Source organism: Acipenser ruthenus, chromosome 4 (assembly GCF_902713425.1).
Source record: "Acipenser ruthenus chromosome 4, fAciRut3.2 maternal haplotype, whole genome shotgun sequence".
NCBI classification, from domain to species: domain Eukaryota; kingdom Metazoa; phylum Chordata; class Actinopteri; order Acipenseriformes; family Acipenseridae; genus Acipenser; species Acipenser ruthenus.
Window position 1 is genome coordinate 75,182,040 of NC_081192.1, and position 27,648 is coordinate 75,209,687.

At 42.0% G+C, this 27,648-nt stretch overlaps 6 non-coding genes across 6 annotated transcripts; all 6 read right to left on the reverse strand.

Annotated features, from left to right (window-relative positions):
- Positions 1-3,625: 3,625 nt before the first annotated feature.
- Positions 3,626-3,698, reverse strand: trnat-ugu (transfer RNA threonine (anticodon UGU)). Its single transcript has one exon. It is a non-coding gene; the product is annotated as a tRNA-Thr (tRNA).
- A 1,418-nt stretch (positions 3,699-5,116) lies between these two features.
- trnat-ugu (transfer RNA threonine (anticodon UGU)) lies at positions 5,117-5,189 on the reverse strand. Its single transcript has one exon. It is a non-coding gene; the product is annotated as a tRNA-Thr (tRNA).
- A 1,168-nt stretch (positions 5,190-6,357) lies between these two features.
- trnat-ugu (transfer RNA threonine (anticodon UGU)) lies at positions 6,358-6,430 on the reverse strand. Its single transcript has one exon. It is a non-coding gene; the product is annotated as a tRNA-Thr (tRNA).
- Positions 6,431-7,472: 1,042 nt separating this feature from the next.
- On the reverse strand, positions 7,473-7,545 carry trnat-ugu (transfer RNA threonine (anticodon UGU)). The gene has a single exon. It is a non-coding gene; the product is annotated as a tRNA-Thr (tRNA).
- A 1,495-nt stretch (positions 7,546-9,040) lies between these two features.
- On the reverse strand, positions 9,041-9,113 carry trnat-ugu (transfer RNA threonine (anticodon UGU)). The gene has a single exon. It is a non-coding gene; the product is annotated as a tRNA-Thr (tRNA).
- Positions 9,114-9,937: 824 nt separating this feature from the next.
- On the reverse strand, positions 9,938-10,010 carry trnat-ugu (transfer RNA threonine (anticodon UGU)). The gene has a single exon. It is a non-coding gene; the product is annotated as a tRNA-Thr (tRNA).
- Between the last annotated feature and the right edge of the window lie 17,638 nt (positions 10,011-27,648).

The following is a 27,648-nucleotide window of genomic DNA, read 5'->3' on the forward strand; positions in this document are numbered from 1 at the left end:
TCTGATTTCCATATAAGGATTAGTCTTCCGTGCAGCACTTTGTGAAATGTCTATGAAGTATATTATGTCAAATATACTGTTGAAATTGCTGTATTGATCTGGTATGAATCAGATGTAAATGAAACTTTACAAATATCTTTACATGAAAGAAACATGTATATATGAATTTCTTACATACCTTTCCTAGGTTTGCCTCCTTTAAATATGTAAGGAGAGTAGCATTCTTGTACAAAAATCAGCTGTACCAGTGCTTTTCCTCCAGTAGATGGCAGTGTGTTATGGTTGTTCTCCTCAGACATACAGTACTAATCTCATATTGACAGTGCTGCGGCAAGCATTTTAGAGTGTAGTAAAGCACAGTAAATTGATATATGGTTGCAAAAACCACGATCTATGAAAAAAAAAAACTGTTACCTTCTAAAGAAGCATCTCAAGTTCACAATGTTTCTTTCATTCAGTAGTAGGGATCCTGATAAGTAAATGTGCCAGCTACGCTTTTAAATAACCAGTTTATGTTTATGCTCATTTTCCTAGATTGCCCTTATGCCCCTAGTCTCCTGGTCAGCACATACAAAGACAGTGCCAGCCGCCGCCGCACCCCCCCCCCCCCCCCACACAGTTTGTGGGGGACTTTTACTCTTACTGTGCTTGTCAGGTGATCATTTGTCACAGCTGACAGCTTTGGATAGTTCAGTCTGGTTTGCTGCCAAATCAGCCCTGATCTGGGAAGAACAGGACAGGGAGAACAACTTTGACAACAAGCAAAGGTGCAGAGCATCGCTGCTCCAGCAGGGGTTTGCAGTAGGATTGAGTAGGATGATGCTGCATGTTTTCATTAAATCTATTGAAAAGTCAACATATTTCAACTATACAGAAATATTTCTACACCGTTGGACATAGCAGCAGATTAAATTGGTAAATGACAACACCTGCATTATTTCCTTGCTCTATGGCACCAGTCAATCTGAAGGCTGGGTGTGCATTTTCTATTTTTAATTAAGGGTGTGTGACTGAACTTATTGAATAGCACCACTGAGCAGGGAGACGGTGCCTACAGTATGCATTTACCAAGGGATGCCTTACATCATCGTCAGTTTTATAAGAATTGCTTACCTGTTTATGTGTATCCTCTATGAATTTCTATTGTTGTTCCTGTATAAATCATTATCTGCTAGGCTTACTGTGGCAGAAGTCCTGCCAGTTTAAAGTGGTTGTGGAAATATAAGGTTGGCAGGGATGGGGTTAAATCTGTCCCTGCCAGCAATCACAGGTGTGGGCACACTTATTAACCAATGGGTCTTTTTCCGAAAAGACACCTAAATGCAGGTTTTTCTGAAATAAGGTGGTTAGAATGACCACAAGGGGTGTGCATCTGTAACTCATTTTGTAAGATATTCCATTCTGCTGGCAACAGATGCAAACTGGAACAGAAACAAACACAGATGCACATCTCTAGGGATCATTTCTAAAACCACCTCACACCAGGAATTCACCTTTTAAGTCTCTTCAGATGCAGTCCTTGTGGTTGAAAAAGGACATTAGTTTGTAAGCCTGGCAAATGATGATTTTAGCAGAAAAGGCCATTGAGAATTTTACCAAATACACATAAGGAGACACATTATTATTATTATTATTATTATTTATTTCTTAGCAGACGCCCTTATCCAGGGCGACTTACAATCGTAAGCAAATACATTTCAAGCGTTACAATACAAGTAATACAATAAGAGCAAGATTAAACAGGTATGTGCATGGTTTAATACATCCTGTTAGTGACGGTCTCACCATGCCGTACCATAGTAGTTTGTGCACTGCCATACCTTTACAACACTTTTGCAAATGCTCCTACCATGTAAGTTACCTTTTATAAATGTGATACCAGCCGCACTGATGCAAGCTCACTAATCGTGGATGCATGCTGTTTAAAACTAGCAAACCCCTTATTTCTGATACATTACTACATGAAGGTGCCTCTCAGAAGAACTGTATAGATCAATTTAATTAAATAAATAAATACATAACTGAAGCTACTCCAAAAAGCAGTCTCTCAGACTAACAGACAGAAATTGAATTTATACTTTTAAAGTCACAGATGTACCACCATCTGTGGAAATGCAGTATATGACACTGCTTGAATGTTAATGAGAGAAACAAAGGAAAGGTGGTGCCATGTAAAATTCATGCCATTCATTTCAATGTACTTTTTTTTAAATTCTTGTCTGTCTGAATTACCCAGACTTGTGTATCAAATGAAAAAAATAAAAAATAAAAAAAATAATATGCATCTGATACCTGTAGATGTGGGTGGCTATCATATACATATATTTGTAGGTTTTTTATTAGCTACATCTAGGAAGTGTAGTTTTAAATTGGAAATGCGTTGACTCACCTTCTGGTCTATTTTGGATGAAGGGGCCGTATAATATGTCGGACAGTGAGTGAGATATATACAGAATGAAAGGTTAGGGTCATTTGTAACTGTATCACCTATGTTATTGTCACATTTTTCTTTTAAAGATGTATGTATGCATGTATGGCATTTCCAGAACCACACATAAAAACTAAGTGAGTAAAAAAAGGTTCACACAAACTGATTGTAGCTAACAAAATAACTCCAAACATCCTTATGCATTCCGATTCATTATACAGTATAAGTCTCAAAGGTGCAGTTTTGCAAGATAGTGCTTTCTTGGTCATTTCACCTGGACGGTGAAATTGTTCCCAGAGTTTGAGCTGCTTCTTTTCTGTCATTAACCTCCTTCCCCTGTTGACTGACTTGCTTCTAGACAATAACATTCTCTGAACCAGAAGACCACAAGACATTGCTGAACGACCTAGAAAGTACAAGTGCAAACGATTTCCTGAGATTAAAGCATGAAACTTTTTAAACCTAATGTAGTACCAGGATGTTTTAACTTGAATATACACGTTTGCTGTAGAATGCTTTTCGTTTAAACTGCATATTGAGAGCTATGTACACTTCTAGTTAAGGTGCTGTCCAGGTAACACAGGTAATCAGGTAATCAGATGTATACACATCAGCCCTGGATAATCAGGGTGTGTAGAAGGGTGTGTGTGTGTGGAGATAGAGATAGAGCCGGAAAGGACAAAAGGAAACAAATACTAATTGCAATCATTTTATTTCATTTTTGACTCCCAGTTCCCATCCCTCACTTTATGATTTTATTTGATTCAGTATTGTACAGAAATAAACAGCTTGAGCCTTCAATTTCATCTACTCACGACTTCAGTCTCATGTCTGTCCCAGAAGAACCCAAAAACACTACAGTTTGTATTTACTTTAAAAAAAAAAAAAAACATGTAGTTGTTTTAATCTTAGTTTATTGATCGGTTCACAAGTAAACTTTGTAAGAAATCTTACAGATTTGGGACACAGCTGGCAATCTTATCATAAAAATAAAATAATGCACACTTGACAGTGTAATGTGTTTCTTGTTCTAACTTTTGATGACTGAAATCTGCTTGACCAAAACTATAGAGTTATTGAAGTTCTCAAAAATATTCAAAGCAAATAAAAAAAAAGAAAAAAAAACGTTATCAATCAGCCAAAACTAACTTTTGAGGAATAAAAAATAGAATCATTAAGAAATCAAAAAACATTGGAAGGCCCCAGCGAGATTTGAACTCGCGACCCCTGGTTTACAAGACCAGTGCTCTAACCCCTGAGCTATGGAGCCACCTTCACCTAAAGCTTGACAATATGAGTACATAAAGAAAGTGCTTCAGGAATAGTTCCTCTGTCATCCGGGTTACTGTGTACTCAAGGTGCAACACCTTGACAAGAGGTAGTGATGAATCATCAGTGTTCTTCAGACTGCAAGGACAGTACTGAGATGCATTGTACTTTCCACTATGCCATTCAAACTTATTAACAGAGTTGCCCTCAGCTGGCCAATCTTCTCACAAATTAAAAAAAAAAACTATACACCATCTCATTTGCTTGACACTAATTTATTTCATGTTCCAAGTTTTGATAAAGGCATATGAAATATGTAAGTTGTTTGTATCTGTTGTTTTAGATTAACTGACTTTTACCCCTTTGACTCCCAGGACAGACTGGCTGCACATCTCCATGTGGGAGTTATCACCTTATACAAGCAGTAAAAAAGGAGCAGACACTTTCACAGTATTGTAGCGATCCTGGGGGTAGGGGGGAGAATCAGGATAGTGTAGAGGGTGTGCGCGTGCAGGGGTTGCATGTTGTGTGTGTGTGCGTGCCGGGGTTGCATGTTGTGTGTGTGTATGTGCGTGCTGGGGTTGCACTTAGTGTGTATGCTTGCAGGGGTTGCATGTTGTGTGTGTATGCGTGCAGGGGTTGCATGTTGTGTATGTGTGCGCGTGCCAGGGTTGCACTGGGTGTGTATGCGTGCAGGGGTTGCATGTTGTGTGCGTGCGTGCAGGGGTTGCACTGGGTGTGTATGTGTGCAGGGGTTGCATGTTGTGTGTGTGTGCGCGTGCCAGGGTTGCACTGGGTGTGTATGCATGCCGGGGTTGCATGTTGTGTGTGTGCGTGCCAGGGTTGCATGTTTTGTGTGGATGTGTGTGTAGGGGAAGTGGGGTGCAAGTTTGGCTCGAAGGACATGGGGGTGGGTGTCTGAGTAAGGGGTGGAGGGAGCGAGGGGATAGAAGGGGGTACGTGAAAAAGACCAGGAGAATTGGCGAAAACACGAGTGACAGAGAAGGGTGTGTGTGTGTGTGGAGATAGAGAGATAGAGCAAGAAAGGACAAAAGGAAACAAATACTAATTGCAATCATTTTATTTCATTTTTGACTCCCAGTTCCCATCCCTCACTTTATGATTTTATTTGATTCATTATTGTACAGAAATAAATGGCCTGAGCCTTCAATTTCATCTACTCACGACTTCAGTCTCATTTCTGTCCCAGAAGAACCCAAAAACACTACAGTTTGTATTTACTTTTTAAAAAAAAAAAACATGTAGTTGTTTTCATCTTAGTTTGACCAACACTATAGTTATTGAAGTTCTCAAAAATATTCAAAGCAAAAAAAAAAAAACAAAGAACGTTATCAATCAGCCAAAACTAACTTTTGAGGAATAAGAAATAGAATCATTAAGAAAGCAAAAAACATTGAAAGGCCCCAGCGAGATTTGAACTCGCGACCCCTGGTTTACAAGACCAGTGCTCTAACCCCTGAGCTATGGAGCCACCTCCATGTATAGCTTGACAATATGAGTACATAAAGAAAGTGCTTCAGGAATAGTTCCTCTGTCATCCGGGTTACTGTGTACTCAAGGTGCAACACCTTGACAAGAGGTAGTGATGAGTCATCAGTGTTCTTCAGACTGCAAGGACAGTACTGAGATGCACTGTACTTTCCACTACGCCATTCAAACTTATTAACAGAGTTGCCCTCAGCTGGCCAATCTTCTCACAAATTAAAAAAACTACACACCATCTCATTTGCTTGACAGAGTCATGTATTTCATGTTCCAAGTTTTGATAAAGGCATTTGAAATATGTACGTTGTTTGTATATGTTAAAACTGTTTTAGATAAACTGTCGTTTATCCCTTTGACTCCCAGGTCAGACTGGGTGCACATCTCCATGTGAGAGTTATCACCTTATACAAGAATAGGGTTAGGAAAGCAATCTTTGATAACAATATGCAGTTATTCAATTAACCAATTACAGAAGAAATGTTGACTCTAACAACACGACTGGAGGCCAGTGAAAACATAGAGTTCTCCAATCAGCATCAGTGCCCTCAAGTGACCAGTTTAGAAATTAAAGAGGCACCTATTTCAAATGAAGAGGATTTGGTTCTAGCTTCAGTTAATACTCCCATGCCTACTACTGCCCAGACTTTTCTACATTACTGCAAGGACTCTGCCAGGTCATCAACTACACTGCCACCCACAAGGGGGTTCACCTACCAAACAACAATGGAAAATGCGAGCAGGGCCAGTTTTTTGGGTTATATTAATTTAATTTATTTTTACCCTGACATTTGTTTTTGGATAACTTTGGATTAATAATTAAATAAAGAAATGATTTTTAATTGGAAACTTCCATCTCCTGTGTCTGTTTTTAAAAGGTTATATTAAGGTTATATTAAAGATGGAAAACACTTCACACTGATTCTGTTTAGTTGTTTTCATCGTAGGTTATTGATCGGTTCACAAGTAAACTTGTATTTGGGACGCAGCTCAATACACACTTCACAGCGTAATGTGTTTCTTCTTCTAACTTTTGATGACTGGAATCTGCTTGACCAACACTATGAAGTTTTCAAAAATATTCAAAACAAATAAAAAAACTATGACTTTTGAGGAATAAGAAATAAAATCATTAAAAAAATACAAAAAACATTAGAAGGCCCCAGCGAGATTTGAACTCGCGACCCCTGGTTTACAAGACCAGTGCTCTAACCCCTGAGCTATGGAGCCACCTCCGTATGTAGCTTGACAATATGAGTACATAAAGAAAGTGCTTCAGGAATAGTTCCTGTCATCCGGGTTACTGTGTACTCAAGGTGCAACACCTTAACAAGAGGTAGTGATGAGTCATCAGTGTTCTTCAGACTGCAAGGACAGTACTGAGATGCACTGTACTTTCCACTATGCCATTCAAACTTATTAACAGAGTTGCCCTCAGCTGGCCAATCTTCTCACAAATTAAAAAAAAAAAAACTATACACCATCTCATTTGCTTGACAGAGTCATTTATTTCATGTTCCAAGTTTTGATAAGGCATATGAAATATGTAATTTGTTTGTATCTGTTAAAATTGTTTTAGTTTATCTGGCATTTACCCCTTTGAAATGGACAGTCCCAGGTCAGACCTACCAAACAACTATGGAAAATGCGAGCAGGACCAGTTTTTTGGGTTATATTATTTTAATTTATTTTTACCCTAAGCGCTTTCTAAAGGTTTCTGCAACATTTGTTTATGGATAACTTTAGATTATTAATTAAATACAAAAAATATTTTTAATTGGAAACTTCCACCTCCTGTGTCTGTTTTTAAAAGGTTATATTAAGGTTATATTAAAGTAGGAAAACACTTCACAATGATTCTATTTAGTTGTTTTCGTCGTAGGTTATTGATCGGTTCACAAGTAAACTTTTATTTGGGACGCAGCTCAATACACACTTCACAGCGTAATGTGTTTCTTGTTCTAACTTTTGATGACTCTGAAATCTGCTTGACCAACACTGAAGTTTTCAAAAAACTCAAAACAAATAAAAAAACCTCATCAATCCACCAAAACTATAACTTTTGAGGAATAAGAAATATAATCATTAGGAAATCAAAAAACATTGGAAGGCCCCAGCTGGGAGGGAGCGCTAAGGAACGAGGCCATGTAAACGTTCCCTAGTTTTCAAAAATATTCAAAACAAATAAAAAATAAAAAAACTTTATCAGTCAGCCAAAACTAACTTTTGAGGAATAAGAAATAGAATCATTAAGAAAGCAAAAAACATTGAAAGGCCCCAGCGAGATTTGAACTCGCGACCCCTGGTTTACAAGACCAGTGCTCTAACCCCTGAGCTATGGAGCCACCTCCATATATAACTTGACAATATGAGTACATAAAGAAAGTGCTTCAGGAATAGTTCCTGTCATCCGGGTTACTGTGTACTCAAAGTGTAACACCTTGACAAGAGGTAGTGATGAATCATCAGTGTTCTTCAGACTGCAAGGACAGTACTGAGATGCACTGTACTTTCCACTATGCCATTCAAACTTATTAACAGAGTTGCCCTCAGCTGGCCAATCTTCTCACAAATTAAAAAAAAAAAACTATACACCATCTCATTTGCTTGACACTAATTTATTTCATGTTCCAAGTTTTGATAAAGGCATATGATATATGTAATTTGTTTGTATCTGTTGTTTTAGATTAACTGACTTTTACCCCTTTGACTCCCAGGACAGACTGGCTGCACATCTCCATGTGGGAGTTATCACCTTATACAAGCAGTAAAAAAGGAGCAGACACTTTCACAGTATTGTAGCGATCCTGGGGGAGGGGGGAGAATCAGGATAGTTTAGAGGGTGTGCGCGTGCAGGGGTTGCATGTTGTGTGTGTGTGCGTGCCGGGGTTGCATGTTTTGTGTGTGTGTGTGTGCCGGGGTTGCACTGCGTGTGTGTGTGTGCCGGGGTTGCATGTTGTGTGTGTGTGCCGGGGTTGCACTGGGTGTGTATGCGTGCAGGGGTTGCATGTTGTGTGTGTGTACGTGCTTGCAGGGGTTGCATGTTGTGTATGTGTGCGCGTGCCAGGGTTGCACTGGGTGTGTATGCGTGCAGGGGTTACATGTTGTGTGTGTGCGTGCAGGGGTTGCACTGGGTGTGTATGTGTGCAGGGGTTGCATGTTGTGTGTGTGTGTGCGCGTGCCAGGGTTGCACTGGGTGTGTATGCGTGCAGGGGATGCATGTTGTGTGTGTGCGTGCCGGGGTTGCATGTTGTGTGTGTGTGTGCCGGGGTTGCATGTTGTGTGTGGATGTGTGTGTAGGGGAAGTGGGGTGCAAGTTTGGCTTGAAGGACATGGGGGTGGGTGTCTGAGTAAGGGGTGGAGGGAGCAAGGGGATAGAAGGGGGTACGTGAAAAAGACCAGGAGAAATGGCGAAAGCACGAGTGACAGAGAAGGGTGTGTGTGTGTGGAGATAGAGAGATAGAGCAGGAAAGGACAAAAGGAAACAAATACTAATTGCAATCATTTTATTTGATTTTTGACTCCCAGTTCCCATCCCTCACGTTATGATTTTATTTGATTCATTATTGTACAGAAATAAATGGCCTGAGCCTTCAATTTCATCTACTCACGACTTCAGTCTCATTTCTGTCCCAGAAGAACCCAAAAACACTACAGTTTGTATTTACTTTAAAAAAAAAAACATGTAGTTGTTTTCATCTTAGTTTGACCAACACTATAGTTATTGAAGTTCTCAAAAATATTCAAAGCAAAAAAAAAAACAAAAAACGTTATCAATCAGCCAAAACTAACTTTTGAGGAATAAGAAATAGAATCATTAAGAAATCAAAAAACATTGGAAGGCCCCAGCGAGATTTGAACTCGCGACCCCTGGTTTACAAGACCAGTGCTCTAACCCCTGAGCTATGGAGCCACCTCCGTGTATAGCTTGACAATATGAGTACATAAAGAAAGTGCTTCAGGAATAGTTACTGTCGTCCGGGTTACTGTGTACTCAAGGTGCAACACCTTGACAAGAGGTAGTGATAAATCATCAGTGTTCTTCAGACTGCAAGGACAGTAGAGATGCACTGTACTTTCCACTACGCCATTCAAACTTGAATGGACTCAGTCCCAAGTCAGACCTACCAAACTATGGAAAATGCTAGCAGGGCCAGTTTTTTGGGTTATATTATTTTAATTTATTTTTACCCTAAGCGCTTTCTAAAGGTTTCTGCAACATTTGTTTATGGATAACTTTAGATTATTAATTAAATACAAAAAATATTTTTAATTGGAAACTTCCACCTCCTGTGTCTGTTTTTAAAAGGTTATATTAAGGTTACACTTCACAATGATTCTATTTAGTTGTTTTCGTCGTAGGTTATTGATCGGTTCACAAGTAAACTTGTATTTGGGGCGCAGCTCAATACACACTTCACAGCGTAATGTGTTTCTTGTTCTAACTTTTGATGACTCTGAAATCTGCTTGACCAACACTGAAGTTTTCAAAAAACTCAAAACAAATAAAAAAATCTCATCAATCCACCAAAACTATAACTTTTGAGGAATAAGAAATCAAAAAACATTGGAAGGCCCCAGCTGGGAGGGAGCGCTAAGGAACGAGGCCATGTAAACGTTCCCTAGTTTTCAAAAATATTCAAAACAAATGAAAAATAAAAAAAACTTTATCAGTCAGCCAAAACTAACTTTTGAGGAATAAGAAATAGAATCATTAAGAAAGCAAAAAACATTGGAAGGCCCCAGCGAGATTTGAACTCGCGACCCCTGGTTTACAAGACCAGTGCTCTAACCCCTGAGCTATGGAGCCACCTCCATGTATAACTTGACAATATGAGTACATAAAGAAAGTGCTTCAGGAATAGTTCCTGTCATCCGGGTTACTGTGTACTCAAGGTGCAACACCTTGACAAGAGGTAGTGATGAGTCATCAGTGTTCTTCAGACTGCAAGGACAGTAGAGATGCACTGTACTTTCCACTACGCCATTCAAACTTATTAACAGAGTTGCCCTCAGCTGGCCAATCTTCTCACAATTTAAAAAAAAAAAACTACACACCATCTCATTTGCTTGACAGAGTCATTTATTTCATGTTCCAAGTTTTGATAAAGGCATATGAAATATGTAAGTTGTTTGTATCTGTTAAAATTGTTTTAGATTAACTGACGTTTACCCCTTTGACTCCCAGGTCAGACTGGCTGCACATCTCCAGACTAGTGCTCTAACCCCTGAGTTATGGAGCCAGCTCCTGTTAGAAAGTAAGAATATAAAGAAAGTTCCCCAGGTAAAGGTGTAACTAAAACCTGTGGACTGCTCAAGGTGTAACTACTTTTTCAGTGATGTGTTATCATTGTCCTTCAGATAATAGCAGTACATATTGTTTTTTACATGTAAAACATTCTGATTCACTAATTACCATGCACTTATTGTTGTGATACACCTGGTACCACCAGTAGGCAACACTGTAACTTACCTTTCATTCAACTGGGATTTTACCCTTACAAAAATATCCTATGGCTTTTACTGTTAAAAAAAAAAAAAAACATAGTTTTTATAAAAAATCTATACTATAGTTATTATTATGGTTATAACCACGGTTTGCACTGTAGTATTTACTATGGTTCTATTAACTATACTACAGTGCAAACCATAGTATAACCACAGTACATAATACAGTGTAAACCACGTGTGACAGGGATGGCTGAGTGGTGATGTAGGGCCAGAATGCAGGAACAACATGCTCTTGGGCTGTGAACGCAACAGCTCCCCCCTTCTGGGCGCTGGACGCACAGGCTCCCCTCTTCTGGGCGCAAGACATTTGGGTTCCTCCCACTCCAGGTCCATGTCCTGGAAGCTCCTCATGCCTGTAACACAGGCAATTGGTGCACCACTCCTCTTGCTCCCACACCTTCCGTCCTTTCTGCCTCCTTCTCCTCACCTTCCTCTCCTGGGCCGGTTCCTTCTCTTCCTCAGCTCGTGCTTGAGGGTGGCGGCTCTTCTGGGTTTTCCAGGGTGCCTGGTCCCAGCTCATTCGGGCAGCCAACATCTCTCCCTGATATTGGGAGGGGCAGATGGCCACTGTGTGCCCAAACTCACCACAACCAGAGCACCACTCGTCCACGATGTAGACCCGGCCGACGTCCCTCTGCGGTTGCTGTTGCTGCTTCCTCCAGCTCCTCCTTTCCATCCTCATCTTCCTCTCCTGGGTCGGTTCCGGGGGATACGTACCAGGCCTTCCCACAATTAAAGCACCACTCCTCTCCATGCAGGCAGGTGAGGCAGACTTGCTGCTGCTGCGGCTGTTGCTGCTGCAGCTGCTGCTGTCTCCTTCCCATCCTCTTCACTCCAGAAAGTACTCCAAAATAATAAATAAATAAATAAATAAATAAATAAACCGCCTGCAGTACTTGCTCTGGCCTGAGTCCAGGAGGCGCTGGTGATCCCATGCTGGACACCACGTGTGACAGGGATGGCTGAGGTGGTGACATCAGGCCAGAATTCAGAAACAACACAAAGGCAAGGTACTGCAGTGTAAATGCGCTGGGCGCCGTTTATTATTGCACAAAAATAAATAAAAATGATTTAACAAAAATAAACACACTGCTCACAGAGCAAAAATAAAACAGGTAAACACAAATAATCACAAACACATAATAATACAAATATAGGTCAGGCTGGACAAATTGCTGTCACTGATCCTATATTTACTTTCAGTTTCGTTTAGTTTCATTTAGTTTAGTTTCATTTCATTTTGTTTCGTTTTGTTTTGTTTTCACCTCGGTCTCATTCCTCCTTCCTATAACCCACCAGGAACATGAAGAGCTGCAGGCTTTTATGATACAGTGTAAACCATGGTATAACAATAGTACATTATACAGTGTAAACCATGGTATAACCATAGTACATGATACAGTGTAAACCATGGTATAACTATGGGACTGTGGCAATGTGCTCCGCCCCTGTGTGCATTTCTGTGTTGTATGTTGCGTGTGGTGTGTTAATGTTGGTGTATAGAGATGGCTGCACAGGATATAAATGGGTGTGTGCAGCACGAGTTATTTAAAATGTGTAATTGTATTTAGGCACGGGATTGCACATCACTTCACGTGCATTTAAAGTATATAATATGTGAGCACGAGGTTGCACATAATTAATTCACGTGCTGGGATTCAAGTTAATAATCAATTAGTAATTGAATCCCAGCACAACAGTATATATAGATGCACGTTTTACTCACTCAGAGTTGTGTGTTTGGTGAGTGGAGAACGGGTGTGGAGAAGGCGGTAAAATAAACGATAACAAAAAGATATCAATTGCTATTGCGTGCTGGTAGGACCAGCACGATACTTGTTTATTTAAACTCACCGTGTTTGTTTGTGTGTCTGTCCGTGCACCGTTTGTTAAGTGTTAGTCTGTTTTGTTTATCTGTTTTATTTGGCGTAAAGTGCCGTGTCCTGTCTTCTGTTTGTTTAAACCTTTTATTTATAATAAACCGCGCAACAGCGCTTTCATCATTTCACCTCATCTGTCCTGTCTCTGTGTATTCATTTCCTGGATCTGACGGCACCACTCAGCCCCCCGTGTGACAGGGACATACTACAATGTACAGTAAAAACCATGGAACACTACCTACAGCAGATGATGTGTTACAAGCTGTAAAAAGAAGATCAGTGCAATAATTTTTCATAAGAAAATTTATTACACAGAATAAGAAATTATCTATTAATATAAGTTGACTTAAAGTACAATAGTCAATGTGGCACTTGATATGAGTCGAGACAATTTGTTATGGCTTATTGGTACTGAAGAAAATTTTATAAATTATTATATAAAAAAAAAAATTCTCTCTTTAACACGGCAAAATCTATCTTAACAATTTCTGATTGAGCGAGTATAAGTATTTAAACATTTTTCAGCTGACTGAACAAGGCAGAATATTTAATACAATTAAATCAATTAGTTTAATTAGTTATTTTTATATCTCCTGTATAGGAGTGATGAGGGACAAATAATTGACTATCTAATCAAGTGGTGAACATTGTATACAACTCACTGCATAGGGATTTAACTAACCTATTACACAAAAGTATAGGTTAGAAACACAATTATAAGACACTTCTAGAAAGAACTGCCACATCTTGGAAACACGTTGAGTAAATTCAATTCAAAACTCAGGTGTCTTCTAATACCAGGAAAATAAACTATTTTGCTAAAGTTAATTCCTTTATAAAAAACACTGTGATTGTGCACATCACACAACCTTCACATGCCTATCATCAATCAAGGAGAACATTGAAACAAAGAAGAGAAAGGAAAATGAAAGAAGAGTCCATGTCGGCAGCATCAGTAGATTACCAATTAAAAAAAAGAAAGAGAAAAACAAATTCGTAACAATGATCATTTATTTGTTTATGACTGTTGTGTTAACATTGGTGGTAGCCCTTATTGCATACAATGTATATCATGTTGACACAGTGACCTCTACTGGCTCTTCATAAACCCTTGCTGATGTAAATGAGATTCAAAGAATATGACAATGTCCTTTTAAAGTAGTGATGCATTACACAAGCAAAACATTATCCGGACTCATAGTATTAAATGACAAATTACACAATGAAGCACACAAAGCATAATAAATAATGCAACATCATATGGTGTACATGTACCTATCAAAAATAGCATTGACCTTCTTGGTGTTGAGGGGTGGCTTTACCTCTTCCTTTGAAATGGCTCTTTGTCCAGTTAAGGAGTGAGTGGCCATCTCATCGTGGCTAAAAACAACAGCGAGAAGATCACAGACCAGCTTTGTTGGTTGACTATGGTTGCACACCCATATCATCATCAGACATCTCCTGGATGACAACATATTTTAATACTTGTGATCAGTTATATTTTGTCATTTGAATACTAGAAATCACATGGCATCATCATCATTAGCTTGTATAATTAACAGAGGGTACAAAATGACAAAACTGCCACATGTTTTTTCACTACATGGATAATCAACTACTACAATTCTTTCCAATACTTGACTTATTCAAAATAAAGTATAATGCATTCGCCAAATCTCTTGTATTATATTATATTAACATATCAGATTTTGTATACCTGTTTTCTGGCAGTCTATCATTTGGTATGGCACCTTTATTAATAACAATCCTGTATTTCATAATGTTTGTTTGCAAAGGAATTAATAGAGGCCTCCCAAGTGGCTCATGTGTCCTGTGCTCCCTTGACTTAGTTTGGTTGTAGGATCAGAGGACACCCACTGACTTCCTGTCATAATTGAACATTCTAAACTATGGAAATTCTGGAAACATGGGGGTAAAGCAAGTACCATACATTTTTCTTTTAGCTTTCTACATATATAACATATACATATATGTCTTAAAGCTGCTAATTAAAGACGAAGGGTTTAAAGAAATTTACCTTCAATTTGACCCAAAGGCCAAAAAAAAAAGTATTTTAATGCTAGATTATAGCAGAAAACTGCTGTATATTTTGGTTCCATTATTTAGTATAATTAATTTCATTCACAGATAAATTCCCAGTAAACCGACAATGAAATGCCTTACCTATATAAGAAAAATACTATAGTAGCCAAAACACTATCATATTCTAAACAGTATACTATGGTAAACCTAGTGTACGGATATCAAGATATTTATGTTAGCGAGGGAGCCAGTTGTCGTCTCGTTTACTCCATCGGCTCTGTAGTCATCATATGACAAGTGCTTTGGACCGTGGTGTGGTGTTTGTTTACTGAAAATATACCATATCCTGTATGAAAGCTTGTCAATCTCCCTTTTACAGCCCCAAAGCTGCTGCGAGTAAATAAAGAGTTTAATAACATTTCTGGCTGCCCATCACCAATCAGGGATATTGATTGTTTGCTTATTGCATTATGAACACCACTGGGATTGGAGTCAAGACTGCAGCTGCCTATTAAATATTGATCCCTCTTTTTAATTTGCAGGTTTGCTGTATTGTGAAGCAGTGTATCTGAGACACACATGGAGACTAATAATCAGGTGTTAATGTACTTTTGGGTATACATGAATCCTAATGCTCCTGAGAGATTTAATATGGAAATGTAGAAAAGTAAAAGGAATTAAATACAGTACTGCATTAGACAGCCCAGTTGCAATGGTTAGTTAGCAATAACACACAACACAGAGAGAATTACCAGAGATTACAGTTTATTGGGAGCAACGAGCCTAAAGGCCAGACCCGTACCAAATATCTGGTAATTCCTGATGTGGAGGTGTGGCAGCACGGCAGGGTGAAAGGCCTGTCAGTGCACGGGTGTGTATATGTGAGGAGTACTGGGTGGCAGGGAGGAAGTTAAATTCCTTCCTGCAAAAACACATGTGGGAATGTGGCTGGAGTCATCAATTGAATGATTAATTAAGGCTCCAGCCACAGGTGTATAAATAGGGTGATCACGGGTGTTAGTTAGAATTGTGTTGGTGAAGGAACGTTGTGGTGGACAGTGCGGTTTTTGTTGTTTTGTGTTATATGTTAAATGTAAATAAATGTGCATGTAAGGGTTTAATTACGGCGGTTTATGGTCTCTGAGTCTCCTTGGCAATGCCACCCTTTCACGGAAGGGTATTGTTGTGCTTATATGTCATTTAGGATATGAAATATTTAGGTTTTGTATTCTTCTGCTTGGAGAATGTAGTTCCTTGAAAATATTCCCTTCCCTTAACAGGGGTATTACTTCCAGCGATGATGTTACAAGAACACCAGCACTCACTTCACATTTAAAAAAAAGATGACTTTATTTCTTTTTTCATTATAAAATATTTTTTTAAATGGCAGACATGCAAGCAACATGTAATATTTATAATAATGTAATATTTGTAATATCGATACATGTAATATTTCTCTTTGTCCAAAGCACCCGAAGTGAATGTTGTGAACAGAGATTCCAAGTGTTCTTTGGAGTTGAGCTGGCCCTTTGATAAATTAATTGCGCTAACATGCCATCATCTAAGCCATATCCTGGAGAGGTCAGTCTTTTTCTGGAACAGAAGGGCTTCATCCAACACAACATTTGCTGTTTACAATCATTGAGATGATCCTGGCTATGCTTTTTCATCTAGGGTTGTGAAGATCTCTCCACAGCTGCTGAAAGGTGATGTATTCAACGGTTGTTACCTCTTACAGCCTTGTGGTTGGATAAATGGACTTCATCTGAGTTAACTATAGCAAGAAAGACTGATGTATCTGCTGGGAATTCCACCGGGTAGCACTACATTGACTCTGGTGCTCCAAAGAGTAAAGGAGGCAAAATCATCACCACAATGCGGCAAACCATACTGAGAATTTTTAGACTTTGAAATGATAGCAAGGTGGCCATTCCTTTATTTATTTATTTATTTATTTTTAAATAAATTTAGAGTGACCAATTATTATTTTTATTTATTTTCCCCCCTATTTGGAATGTCCAATTATGTTTTTTATCCTCACCGCAGCGAGTCCCCACACAGCACAAATATTTGGAGGGTGTGTGAGAATCCTCCGATCTCACAAGCCTAAAGCCAGAATCGCTTTTATGCCGAGCAATCCAGAGTAGAGGTGGGCGGGCTACCGATCCCAAAGAACAGAGATTAGCCCTGCTTTTTATTCGCGCTGAATGTGCTCGGTGTCTGGTCAGTAGGGTTCCCTGTTGCGCAATGAAAAGAAGGAATCCCTGCCGGTTTCCCATCACCCACCTCGGAAGCGTCACAGCCAATGCGACGCCCCCTTCGGAGTCCCCAGTAAAGTTCAGCCTCTTTGCACAGCCCGATGCGAACTGGCGTCGTCCAAGCTGTATGACTCATCCTGCGCTCCCAGCGGCAGTGCTTTAACTGGATGAGACACTCGGGGACCCCTTCAAGGTGGCCATTCCTGACTGTGATAATTGACATCAGCCATTTTATCAACATCATATGGAAGTTCTTAGGTATATAAGTGACAATAAAGCGAGAAAATCAACTGCGAAACTGCATAAAAATGTATTTAAGAGAATTTTGGGTAGAACATCATGGTGTGCAGAACAAAAATCTGTTAAAAAAACAGACAACATTCTCTGAATTAGTTTTTTTCCAGCACACCATTTGGGAGAAATGTGTTTGATTCATCCCAGCAGCTCACATCCCCTACCGGTGTGCAATTAAGACAGTGGATAGATAATTGCTGAAGCTACTGAACTAGATGACATGTTCCATCTGGCAGTGGACAGGAGGTGCAAGCTAGACCAGACTGCCTGCCATGCTGAGAGATGGGGAACAGCATGCAAACCTGAACTACTGTCTGGCTGCAGGCACTGAACCCACACAGAATCCTCAAGATACTATAAACGAGCCTTCACTGATGGCAGCTCTCTTCAAGACAAATCCGTATGAAGACAGAATTACAGAAACTGGAATTACTGTGTAGTTCTCTACACTAAGGGGAGGGTTTGAATCCAACAACCTTACCTGTATCTGAACACTGTCAAGGATGCAGATATACTAAAGGAACATTTCCTTAGTGGAGCTGGAAGATTTGTATTATATAGATCCTGTCTTTTATAACAGGGGTGGGGACTAGGGTTTGCAGTGGGTTACTTCTCTTTCATCTCATGACCTTCACCTCCAGCGTCCTGGGTTTGAAGCTGGTTCAGGCAAAAGTTATCAAGACAGGAGTTGTATAACTGATAGTTGATTAAAATCTCCATTGTCACATAAATTAACTTGTCTATTGCTCCATTCTTATTTTTTCCATATGTGTTGAATCCTATGTAGACGAGCTTATGCAATTATGATCATTTTAAGGTCAATCTTCCGACTTCGAATCATTTAAAAAAATATAATCTTTTAATACAATGTACTGAGGACTAAACTTGTATTAAAAAATGGATGCAAGAAGAAAAATATGTTTAAATGAGCGACATTGCACAAGTAAGCTCACATAGGATTCAATACACCTGATTGATTTTCCAGCTAATGGAAATTTTAAAAATGGATGGATTATGACTTTGAAGGGGTTGCATGTGTTCACGCTGCAGGGCTCAGGTTGAGAACAACCACATTGGACTGTTTAATAAATATACTAAGAGTTGTCTGTGCCTATATGGTTATAATCTATATTTTGTTTATACTTATTTCACAAATGTAGTACATCATTAGAATTGCCAATATAACAGAAACAGGATGTAGAAGAAAAGGGATCCTTTTTTTTTCCTTTGTCATTTAAATGTTTGTTTTCCCATCGATAACATGAGGCTGCAGCAGGTCGTAGCAGGAGCTAGGGGACCAATTACCACATAGATAAATGAAAAGTAACTGGGTGACCAGATAGGACTGTCATTGATTAGCGGGTGTTCAATACAGAATGATCCAAACCGGTAACTTTGACAATCCACTGTCAATCCATCCATGTTAACAGCTGTGTCGGCATGAGCCAAGACATCATAAGGCATTGGAAGCAAAACAAAAATTAAATTAAAACAGAAAAGTTTTCTTGTTAGGAACAGCAGGTGTTTGAGGAAGCAGAACAATGAAACAGCCCCCTGAAGCTGTCTGCAGGCTCATTTCAATAGCTACCAGCAGTGTCAGGGTCCTGCTACACCCGACACATTGCTGATTGCAACATGTTTCTACAGAAAAATATTCTATTTGCAAATACCTTTTAATATTTTCCAAATCTGCTTGTCTTTTTTCTTATAAAATAGGAACTGTGTAGGATTGTGACAGAAATACAATGAGTTCTGGTGATAAATCTTCCTCCCGACCTGTGAGGGCGCTAAAGAACGGGAGGAGAAGTATCTGGAAGGGCTGGCCTGACAGTTCGTTTCCGGGACCGGAAAGTGGGTCAGCCTGGAAGGAAGCGAGACTCTGTTGTAAGACCGTATTGATTTGACAGGTAAACAAGGGGCAGCTGCAAGTAATAAGGCAGCTGCAACCGTTTACCTAGATATCATGCGGGATTACATATAGGGGCCAGGGTAACGCTGTTCTTTTCCTTCGTTTGGGTTAAACGGTTGGAGAGAGAAGGATCGAGAGAGGAGCTCTCATCGTTAAAAAGAGATAATTACGTGTTGGGTTGTGTTGTGTTTGTCTGTGTAATTGTCTGTGTTTTTCACCACCAGACAGTTAAAACACTACTCCGGAGCTGTCGCCAAGGGTCAGCACTATCCGGAGCACCACTGCACCCCGCACTATCTGTGTTTGCCCCAGCAATACTGCACTCACCCAGGACTGGTGACCGTCTGTTTGTTTTTGTTCAGGACTGTGCCTTGTTTATTGTTATCCCCGTGCGTTACACATCGTTGTGTATCGCCGGGGATTTAGTTGCTTTGCGGTCACCAGACCTGGAAAAGAATAAAGCACTGTTTTCACTGGAATACCGTTGTCTGCCTGTCACTCCTGCACCGCATCACCGCTACACCTGTTCCCCTTACTTACCACTTTGCCACACGTGGTGTCAGAAGTGGGATCATGGACCGCAACGCACTGGCGGAGCTGCTGCAGGCGCTGGAGAGCAGGCGCGACGCAGAGGAGAGAAGGAGGGAGGAGCGCTACACGGCGCTCATTGAACGGGTAGGGCTGGCCGTTGCTGCAGCGACGACCCCTACCACAACACCGCTGATGTCGCCCCCGAAGGCACGGGCAATGAAGATGTCGGCGGAGGATGACCCGGAGGCGTATTTGGTGGCGTTCGAGCGGCTGGCTACCGCGGCGGCTTGGCCGCGGGAGTTCTGGGCCAGCCAGTTGGGACCCTGCCTGATTGGGGAGGCTCAGGCAGCCTACCAAGCCATGAGCGACCATCACGCCACCGATTATGACCTGGTCAAGCAGGCTATCCTCCGCCGGCTGAACATCACCACGGAGACCCACCGGGCGCGATTTAGGGAGTACCGGAGAGCCCCGGAGACACGCCCCAGGGTGGTTGCAGAGCGGTTGTGCGACCACATGGTGCATTGGCTGACCCCCGGGAAGAAGACCGCCCAGCAGATGGGGGAAGCCATTGTGGTAGAGCAATTCTGCCATGTGGTCGGCGCCGAAACCCAGGCGTGGATACGGCGCCACAACCCCGACACCCTGGAGGAGGCGGTCAAACTGGCCGAAGACTTCGAGGACTCCCTGACCTCTGCCCGGATCGGGATCCTGTCGGCCCCTGCCCTTCGGAGCAGCCGACCTCTCCCTCCCTCTCCTCCAACACCACCACCACCACCCCCCACGTTCCAGGGACCCAGACCTCCCAGAGCACCGACCCCATTGGGCCCCCTTGCCTCCCCCCCATGGAGACCAAGGTTGGCCCCCAGCTGGGGTAGAGGTGCTGCCCCTGCCCCGTTGCCATACCAGCAGCGGGACAGATTTCTGACCTATGCCCCCTCTGTCCCTCCTATCTGTTTTAGGTGCCACCAGCCGGGACATCTGGCCAGGTCATGCCCCGCTGCCATGGAGTGTGACGTGGCCGCGTGCAATTGGGCACCTGAAACTGGTAAGCGTGGGGAATATGGTCGGGAGGGGCCTTGTTTGATTAATGTTGTGTTAGGGAATGTGAAAACCCACGCATTAGTGGACACAGGGTGTGAGCAAACCTTGATTAGGACAGCTCTCCTGGGCGGTGTGTCGTGGCGGCCACGAGGTCAGGTGGCCATCTCCTGTATCCATGGAGACACGGCGGCATACCCCACATTAAAAGTATATTTATCGGTAGGACCGATAAAACGTCACCTTGTAGTCGGGGTGGCGGAAAGGTTGCCACACCCAGTTATTCTGGGTCGAGACTGGCCAAAATTCAAAGAATTGATGCAAACAATGGCAGTCTCAGCCACACACGTAAACGTGGCAGAAAAAAAAAAAAAGAGGAACGAATTGGTGATGTGTTTCCTTTTCACACTGAAATGTTTTCCCCTCTTTTCCGTCCTAGAAAAACAAATAAGGAGAGACGGACCGCGAAATGGGAGGGAGCATTTGTGAGACAAGGCTGGGGTCTGGTGGGAGAGTGCTGCAATGGTAACAAACGCCAGTCGAAGGGAGTGGGAACGCAGTGTGACCGAGAGAGCGAGGTTACTGGACCGACTAGAGCAGAGGTTATTCCAGCCCCTCTCAATGTACCGGACCCGTGGTACTCAAGCGCGGACCTAGTGTGGGGCCAACAAAACGACCCGTCACTGGTGCACGCTTGGGGGCAGGTCCGGTCCATTGAAGGTAAGGATGTTGACGGCGCTTGGGCGCTAGTATATCCACATTTCAGTATCAAGGGGCAATTACTATATAGGGTAAACCTAGCCGCGGGCACAGGACAGCCTGTAACACAATTGTTGGTTCCCCCGTCTTGTCGGACCGAGGTCATGAGGCTGGCGCATGATATCCCTTTTGCGGGGCACCTTGGAGCCGAGAAGACGAGGGAACGGATATTGGCTCGATTCTATTGGGTAGGTCTTCATACTGATGTGTCGAGATATGTAGCCACCTGCCCAGACTGCCAGCGAGTAGCGCCGGGTCGAGTGCGCCCCGCCCCTTTGGTCCCACTGCCGATTATTTCCACTCCTTTCGAGCGCATTGCAATGGACATAGTCGGCCCTTTGCTACCTTCTGACTCCGGGTATACGCACATTTTAGTAGTGGTGGATTATGCAACGCGATACCCGGAGGCAGTTCCATTGAGGTCCACTAGTGCCGCTGCAATAGCCACCGAGTTAGCACAGATTATGGCCAGAGTAGGGATCCCCAAGGAGATTTTGACCGATCACGGAACTAACTTTTTGTCCAATACGTTACAGCAGGTGTACAAAATATTAAAAATACGTCCCATCAGGACGTCCGTTTATCATCCACAATCGGACGGTCTGGTGGAACGTTTTAATCAGACCTTAAAGTCGATGCTGAGGCGATTTGTGACACAAGAGCAGAAACATTGGGCATCACTTCTCCCCTACCTCCTTTTTGCAGTGAGAGAAGTGCCGCAGAGTTCAACGGGGTTCTCCCCCTTTGAGCTCCTGTACGGCCGGCAGCCTTGCGGCATTCTCGACCTGCTGAGAGAGGGGTGGGAGGAGCACAAAGGCTCGTCTAAAAATGTAGTGAAGTATGTGCTCCTACTCCGAGATCGCCTGGATTTGGTCGGTCGTTTGGCCCAAGACAACCTCAGATCGGCTCAGCACCGACAAGAGCAGCATTATAACAAAAATGCACGGATTCGAACCTTTCGACCAGGGGACAAGGTAATGCTGCTACTTCCCTCATCAGAGTCAAAACTGTGTGCTAAATGGCAGGGGCCGTATGAGGTGATTCGGGCTATAGGGAAAGTAAATTATGAAATTAGACAGCCCGATCGCCGGAATGAACGTGAAATTTACCACATTAATTTGTTGAAGCCCTGGCAGGCAAGAGAGGTCTTATTTATAGCCCCAGGCAATATGGAGGATGATTTAGGTCCCTGTCCAGAGACCCCGAGCACAAGAGCGATTTCAATGGGGGAACAATTAGTTCCGGATCAGCAAAGAGAGCTGCGTAAGCTTATTGAGGAGTTCAGCGATGTTTTTTCTGATGTGCCCGGCAGGACGAACTTAGTTGAATATGACATTATCTCTCCCCCAGGTGTCACAGTGCGAGAGAGACCGTACCGGATCCCGGAAAGTCGACGAAGTGGCGTTCGCAAAGAGGTACGGGATATGCTCGAGCTTGGAGTGATTGAACCTTCCAGGAGCGAGTGGTGCAGTCCTATTGTAATAGTGGCTAAGAAGGACGGCACCAACCGCTTCTGCGTAGATTTCAGAAAGGTGAATGCTATTGCCAAGTTCGATGCGTATCCCATGCCTCGGGTCGACGAACTTTTAGACAGACTGGGAAAAGCGAGGTTTATTTCCACTCTGGACCTGACGAAGGGATACTGGCAAATCCCTCTAACCCGCAGCTCCAGAGAGAAAACCGCATTTTCAACACCAGAGGGGCTGTTCCACTTTAAAACCATGCCGTTTGGGCTACATGGTGCGCCCGCTGCCTTTCAGAGACTGATGGACCAGGTTTTACGCCCACATCATGAATATGCAGCAGCGTATATTGATGACGTGGTGATTTACAGCTCCACCTGGCGAGAGCATTTGGCTAGGGTTGCAGCCGTTCTTCAGTCTCTAAGGGCAGCCCGGCTGACAGCTAACTTGAGGAAATGTGCGTTTGCCAAGACAGAGACTCAATATTTGGGATTTGTAATGGGAAATGGAAGGGTGAAACCTGTGGTCACCAAAATCCAGGCTTTGGTTGATGCAGCGATCCCCAAAACCAAGACTCAGGTGAGGTCACTACTGGGCTTAGCCGGTTATTACCGCCGCTTCATCCCCGAGTACGCCACAGTGGTTAACCCGTTAGTCGACCTCACCAAAAAGAGTGCTCCAAATTTAATTAAATGGTCAGCTGAGTGTCAGGGGGCGTTTGATACGATTAAGCGTAAACTTTGCCAGGCCCCCACTCTTATTACCCCAGATTTCACCAAGAGATTCATCCTCCACACCGACGCCTCGGATGTAGGTTTGGGTGCAGTCTTGTCCCAAAAAGTAGCTGGAGTAGAACACCCGATATTGTACCTGAGCAAAAAAATGTTACCTCGGGAGCGTAACTACTCCGTAGTCGAAAAAGAGTGTTTGGCCATTAAATGGGCTACTCACTCTTTACGATACTACCTGCTGGGACACTCATTTGATCTTGTCACAGACCACGCCCCACTCCAGTGGTTAAGCACCATGAAGGACAGCAATGCCCGGATAACTCGGTGGTATCTGGCATTGCAGCCCTTCATGTACCATATGGTACACCGTGCGGGGAAAGACCACCAAAATGCGGATTATTTTTCCCGGGAGGGGGGAGCAATGGGAAAGGTAGATTTAGCCGAGTGTTCCTTCGGCTCCACTCTGAGCGGTGGGATATGTGACAGAAATACAATGAGTTCTGGTGATAAATCTTCCTCCCGACCTGTGAGGGCGCTAAAGAACGGGAGGAGAAGTATCTGGAAGGGCTGGCCTGACAGTTCGTTTCCGGGACCGGAAAGTGGGTCAGCCTGGAAGGAAGCGAGACTCTGTTGTAAGACCGTATTGATTTGACAGGTAAACAAGGGGCAGCTGCAAGTAATAAGGCAGCTGCAACCGTTTACCTAGATATCATGCGGGATTACATATAGGGGCCAGGGTAACGCTGTTCTTTTCCTTCGTTTGGGTTAAACGGTTGGAGAGAGAAGGATCGAGAGAGGAGCTCTCATCGTTAAAAAGAGATAATTACGTGTTGGGTTGTGTTGTGTTTGTCTGTGTAATTGTCTGTGTTTTTCACCACCAGACAGTTAAAACACTACTCCGGAGCTGTCGCCAAGGGTCAGCACTATCCGGAGCACCACTGCACCCCGCACTATCTGTGTTTGCCCCAGCAATACTGCACTCACCCAGGACTGGTGACCGTCTGTTTGTTTTTGTTCAGGACTGTGCCTTGTTTATTGTTATCCCCGTGCGTTACACATCGTTGTGTATCGCCGGGGATTTAGTTGCTTTGCGGTCACCAGACCTGGAAAAGAATAAAGCACTGTTTTCACTGGAATACCGTTGTCTGCCTGTCACTCCTGCACCGCATCACCGCTACACCTGTTCCCCTTACTTACCACTTTGCCACAAGGATGCATTTCAATAACTCTCCTTCCACATATTTTTTGGTTTAATTGATCTGTATTTTGAAAAGGTTCACAAGTCAAAAGTGTTATCTCATGGGCTGGGTTGCAAAATAATATAGGAATATTTTTTAAAGCGCTTTGCAAATTCACATACTTTTGATTGTTTTTACCTGGTCCCAGCCCCAATGAGAAGGCATGACTTATTCTCTTTTACAAATTACAGGTGATATTGTGAATGCGATAAAAAAATGAATGACAACTTATCAAATTGTGATCAACCGTTCGGTCGGTTGGTTACATCAAAAATTGTGAGGTGTGGTGTTGCTAGGATGCTCATTTGTGGGGTCACCACATTTTTTTTAAATAAAAAAGTATCCCTCCAGGAGAGCTTTCCCATTCATACATCCCACTTGAAAACATCGAATCGATTAACTAAAACTACTGTGGCAGTGAAGCATGCATCTGCAAGAGCCTTTGTAAGTACACATGGAGAATAGTGAAGATGCAACCCATCACCCAGTAATGTAATGTGTACACTAGTTGATCAAAAGCATTAGAGTTTAAGTGTGATTCACTCATTAGCAATCAAATGCAGCATTTGCATATTTAGGAGAGGAAAATCATACTGTTAAAGCTTGTGATGGGGTACACCCCGCCCCTCTGTGTATTATATTATTTGTTATATTATTATTTAAAAACGTGTTGTTTAATTTTGTAAAAACACACTGTTATATTATTGTGGTCCAGTGGTTAAAGACAAGGGCTTGTAACCAGGAGGTCCCCTGTTCAAATCCCACCTCAGCGACTGACTCATTGTGTGACCCTGAGCAAGTCACTTAACCTCCTTGTGCTCCATCTTTCGGGTGAGACGTAACTGTAAGTGACGCTGCAGCTGATGCATAGTTCACACACCCTAGTCTCTGTAAGTCGCCTTGGATAAAGGTGTCTGCTTAATAAACAAATAATAATAATAACAATAAAAGGCCCCATTCAGATAAAATCGTGATAATGCATGGTCAACAGTGAGTGTGTATTGATAAACTGGCTGTTAACCATGCATGATAAAACTCATGCCGAATGTGATTGAGGGGTAAATTAGGTAACTAATAGCCAGTTGACCTCTCGGCCACAATATAAAAGACCCACAGTTTTGGGGTGGGTTGTCCAGAGGAGGAAAGAGACAAGTAAGAACTGAAAGCAAACAATTGCTACTCATGCTGGCTTTAAACCAGCATGATACTTTGTGTTTTTTCTGTCTATTTTGGGTAACATGCCGTTTTGCTTTAAAAAATGTGTTTTATTTTGTTTATTTATAATAACAGCACTTTCATTCATACCCCAGTCTGCTGTTGATTTTCATTCATTTCCTGGTCTGACGTCATCCACAAAGCCATCCGTCACAATGCTATAATACTACCAACAACAGATTGAGAGTATTGACACTAAAACAATGTGGATAAAGCATTTAGTGACCATGCTTAGTAAACAGATGTTATTGATCTAAAGCAGCTTTAGCATCAGGTACTGCTACAAGCAGGGAGTGTCAGCTTACCTTATATAACCAGCTGGTCTGGACACAGTCTTCAGTCATTCAGGTGAGACTCAGACCACAGCGTCCCCAGCGAATGCTCTCTTGGTAGGGTATGCTGACTGTCAGCATGATCAAATAGCTCGATTTTTGTTTCATCACTCCACAAAACCTTTTGACCAGAACTCACATCCATCATTCAAATGCATCTTTCATATGTCCTTGTGACTTTTCCTAAGAGTGGCTTCTTCCTTGGCCTGCGACCATTGAGACCTTCACCATGCAATACTTGACCTATGGTTAAAATGGAAACCTCAGTACCACTTGCAGCCAATTCACTTTGAATATCTTTGGCAGTCAATCTCGGATTGTTATTAACCTTCCTCACAATTCTTCTACTTGTTCTTGGTCAAATAACCTTCTTTCTTGTACTTCTTGATAATAGGAACAATAGTTGAAATTGGGATACTCAAGTGCTTGGAAATCTTCTTGTATCCTCCTCCAGCGTTACGACAAAAAATAATTTTCTGCCTAAGGTCTTCAGAAAGCTCTTTACTTTTTCCCATATTATTATTATTTATTTCTTAGCAGACGCCCTTATCCAGGGCGACTTACAATCATAAACAAAAATACATTTCAAGAATCATATTGACATATTGGTAATGACATCAATCACCCTATCCCTAGCCCTTTTATACTCTCTACGAATGTTCACCTACAATCCAGCATTTTCTAGAATTAGGTTCTTCATCATCATATTGAATGTTCTAGCACCTTGTAGACAATACTATCATAGCATCAAAGGGTATGAATACTTTTGAATTCACATTTTTGAAGTTTTGCCAAAAAAATGTGGTAAAATAAATAATTGTAGACATCTATTTCTTGTAACTTTTTTCCTCATCCACAAAAGCAAAACTTCTGATACCAAAGATTTTTCCTAAAATTCGTTGCTTTTGAGAAATTTCTAGAAATTACAAGTTACCATTGGGGTAAGTAAACTTTTGACTACAACTGTGTGTATACATATATAAATAAACACACACACAAACACACACACACACACACGCACACACACACACACACAGCTATTACCATGTCTTCCCCACTCCTACTGCAGAACTCCAGAATAGTGGTCCTGCATGAAAGATCCTTAAGCTACTGGAAGATTTAATTGATACAGGCAATAATGCACAAGGGACTTAATCAGATCAGTAGGAGTAACTCTAGCCAGGTTTAGAATTAGAAACCATGTCCTTGTTGTTCGAGCTACATTGTTTCTTTGAAATAGTCC